Here is a 4489-nt window from a genome sequence, read left to right on the forward strand (position 1 = left end):
ACTCTAATTTCATCATGTCTGACACTTCTGTGCTGTGGAGAGTGGGGGACTCCATAATCAACATTCTCTCACTGCAAGCTGCATCTTCTTGTGAGGGAAGCTGGGCTGCCTCTCTCATTCTATTAGCTGCAGGAGGGACCAGAAGTAAGAAGGGAGGGAGAATGAGGCTGTTTATATTATGCGGGCTTCCCTGGCTGAATACACAGCTCAGTGCAGGGGGGAGGTTCCAGACACCCGGAATAGCCCCCTCAGTTCGCCAGTGCTAGTGTTGGGCGAACAGTGTTCGCCACTGTTCGGGTTCTGCAGAACATCACCCTGTTCGGGTGATGTTCGAGTTCGGCCGAACACCTGATGGTGCTCGGCCAAACCGTTCGGCCGAATCGCCGAACTAAGAGCGCATGGCCGAACGTTCCCCGAACGTTCGGCTAGCGCTGTGATTGGCCGAACGGGTCACGTGGTTCGGACCCGAACACGCTCTGATTGGCCGAACGGTCACGTGGCTCGGGTAAAAAAATACCCGAACCACGTCATATCTCCGCCATTTCTCTGTGGGTTTAGCTTTGGGTAGGCAGGCAGGGTAGTTCGCTCTCCAGCCACGCTAGCCAGGGTCCCCCCAGTCATTGTGTGTCGCTGCTGGGAACAGTAGTACACCGCTCGCTCAGCCACACTATATATAGCATTGTTTACTGCCACTGTGTACCTCGCTCAGCCACACTATATATAGCATTGTTTACTGCCACTCTGTGTACACCGCTCAGCCAGACTATATAGCATTGTGTGTACTGCCACTGTGTACCTCGCTCAGCCACGCTATATATAGCATTGTGTTTACTGCCACTCTGTGTACACCGCTCAGCCAGACTATATAGCATTGTGTGTACTGCCACTGTGTACCTCGCTCAGGCACACTATATAGCATTGTGTGTACTGCCACTCTGTGTACACCGCTCAGCCAGACTATATAGCATTGTGTGTACTGCCACTCTGTGTACACCGCTCAGCCACACTATATAACATTGTTTATTGCCACTCTGTGTACACCGCTCAGCCACACTATATAGCATTGTGTGTACTGCCACTCTGTGTACACCGCTCAGCCAGACTATATAGCATTGTGTGTACTGCCACTCTGTGTACACCGCTCAGCCACACTATATAGCATTGTTTATTGCCACTCTGTGTACACCGCTCAGTCAGACTATATAGCATTGTTTACTGCCACTCTGTGTACACGGCTCAGCCAGACTATATAGCATTGTTTACTGCCACTCTGTGTACACGGCTCAGCCAGACTATATAGCATTGTTTACTGCCACTCTGTGTACACGGCTCAGCCACACTATATAGCATTGTGTGTACTGCCACTCTGTGTACACCGCTCAGCCAGACTATATAGCATTGTGTGTACTGCCACTCTGTGTACACTGCTCAGCCAGACTATATAGCATTGTGTGTACTGCCACTCTGTGTACACCGCTCAGCCAGACTATATAGCATTGTGTGTACTGCCACTCTGTGTACACCGCTCAGCCAGACTATATAGCATTGTGTGTACTGCCACTCTGTGTACACCGCTCAGCCAGACTATATAGCATTGTGTGTACTGCCACTCTGTGTACACCGCTCAGCCAGACTATATAGCATTGTGTGTACTGCCACTCTGTGTACACCGCTCAGCCAGACTATATAGCATTGTGTTTACTGCCACTCTGTGTACACCGCTCAGCCACACTATATAGCATTGCGTACTCTGCCAGTCAGTGTGTATAGTGCTGGGATCAGTAATACTCTACTCACCGCCAACCACTATATGAGCTCACCATGAGTTCCTCAGAGACCTCCGCTGTGAGCAGCACTCCCAACAACAGCAACAGCCAACGCCCCACGCAAGCTATAACATCCACCCCAGCAGCCAGTGGTCAGCAGCAGCCCTCCCCCGGAGTAGAACGTTGTGTCCATCGGTCCGTCGCCAGAGCGATTAATGAGGGCTGCCATTGAGGAGATGATGGGGCCTGATGTGGAGGAGGAGGTCTGGCTCAGGCCAGCATCCCAAGTTAATGTTGAGGACGATGAGGGGTCTGTGTCTGGGGATGTTGGGGTGGCAGAGGTAGTGGGTGGGTCAGACTCAGGAGAAGAGTTGTATGATGAGGATGATGATCGGGACCATCTGTATGTGCCTCAGAGTCCGACCCCGGAAAACATGTTGTATCGTGTGTTTAGGTACTAAAATCTGCGTTCCCAGTAGTGTTGGGCGAACAGTGTTCGCCACTGTTCGGGTTCTGCAGAACATCACCCCGTTCGGGGTGACTATATAGCAGACTATATAGCATTGTGTTTACTGCCACTCTGTGTACACGGCTCAGCCACACTATATAGCATTGTGTTTACTGCCACTCTGTGTCTGCTGGGAACAGTAGTACACCGCTCACCCGCCACTGTATAGCATTGTGCCCTGTGTCGCTGCTGGCAATAGTGGTACACCGCTCACCCACCACTGTATAGCATTTCTGTACTGCCACTGTACTGCTGCCAGTCAGCGTGTACTTTAAGGATAAGTGAAATGAGGAAGAAATCCGGTGAAAGAGGGAGGGGCAAGGGAAGAGGTGTTTCCCCTGACTGTTCACGTACAGGCCACAGGGGAGCACCCAAGAAAACCCACTCAATACCGCCCATGTTGTCCAGGACAACCACCCTCACAGATCCAAAACAACAGGACCAGATAATTACTACTTGGATGACCTCTCAAGCGTCCAGCAGTGGGTTAAGCAGCACCAGCACATCACGCACGAGGTCCGAGTCCTCAGCCAGTTACAAGGAGCCAGTGGGCACAAAGCTGACACAACCGGCAGCGACACCACGCACACAACTGCCAGATAGCCAGACGACGTTGAAGTGAGCTGCGCAGAGGTTGTTCTGGGGAGCTCTACTCCACGGCGGCGGCCCCCCACAATGACATATGACGAGTTTGAGGAGATGGAAGAGGAGGGTATGGACAATGTGGACATAGACCCAGATTTTGTTTGTGAACGAGAATATCGCCGTCGTAGCAGCAGCACAGATGAGTCTGTTGAAGAACCCACTGCTGCACGAGTTCGCCTTGTGCCACAAGGTAGGCGGCGCGCAATTTCAGGCACCACAAGCGTGGAAGTTCAAGTGAGAGGCAAAAGAGGCGCAAACAGAAATCGCCAGCAAGGCAGGTGCTCCAAAGTCTGGGCTTTCTTTGAAGACTGCACTGAGGATGTTACCATGGCGATTTGCAAGGTGTGCAAGACCCGCCTGAGCAGGGGGAAAAGTATTAACAACCTCTCCACCACCAGCATGAGCCGCCACATGCTATCCAAACATCCCACTCTGTGGGCAAACGCGGCAGGACAGGGTACCACCAGCAACACTGCCTCCCTTGGGTTCACCAGACTCACCACCAGACCCGCCTCAGCAGCAGCAGTAGCCCAGCCATTGCGTGGTTCACAACATTCACAAACATCAGACGACGCTGACACTGTCACTTTCCGGACTAGTGCTCTTGAGGTCTCCCAGTCTTCATCAAACACAACAACCAACAGCCCTTCGCTGTGCAGCCCTACGGTTCAGTTGTCTGTCTCGGAGATGTTTGAGCGCAAGAGGAAATTGCCAGCAAATGACCCCCGGGCCGTGGCAGTAACAGCCAGCATAGCCAAGCTTCTGGCCTGCGAAATGCTGCCATATCGAGTGGTGGAGACAAACAGCTTCAAGGGCATGATGTCAGTGGCCATCCCACGTTACGTGGTTCCCAGCCGCTACCACTTTGCGCGCTCTGCAGTGCCTGAGTTGCATGAGCACGTGGTCAGCAAAATAACCCGAAGCTTGAAGAATGCCGTTGCCTGCAAGGTTCACCTCACCACTGACACCTGGAAGAGTGCGTTCGGCCAGGGTCGATACATCTCCCTTACCGCGCACTGGGTGAACCTTGTGGAGCATGGCAGCGATTCCTCACCTGCTACGGCGCGGGTGTTGCCCACGCCGCAAATAGCTGCACCGCCGTCCCTCCCACTGGATAACAACAGCAGCACCTACCTCTCTGACTCCTTCTCCTCCAACGCATCTCAAAGCTGTACCTCATCCGGAAACGCTAACCCAGCACCAGCAGCAGTAGGATCGTGGAAGCAGTGCAGCACAGCTGTTGGCATGCGTCAGCAAGCGTTGCTGAAGCTGATCTGCCTTGGGGATAAGCAGCACACAGGGGAGAAAATTTGGAGGGGAATAAAGGAACAGACGGATTTGTGGCGGGCACCGCTGGACCTGAAACCGGGCATGAAGCTAGACACCTGGCACGAACTGGCAATGTACGCAATAGAGGTGCTGGCTTGCCCGGCAGCCAGCGTTATGTCGGAACGCTGTTTCAGTGCTGCCGGAGGCGTATCCGCCTCTCCACAGAAAATGCAGACCGTCTGACTCAAATTAAAATGAATCAATCCTGGATTGGAAACGACTACGCAACACTCCAGGACCC

Source organism: Hyperolius riggenbachi, chromosome 9 (genome assembly GCF_040937935.1).
Source record: "Hyperolius riggenbachi isolate aHypRig1 chromosome 9, aHypRig1.pri, whole genome shotgun sequence".
Lineage (NCBI taxonomy): Eukaryota > Metazoa > Chordata > Amphibia > Anura > Hyperoliidae > Hyperolius > Hyperolius riggenbachi.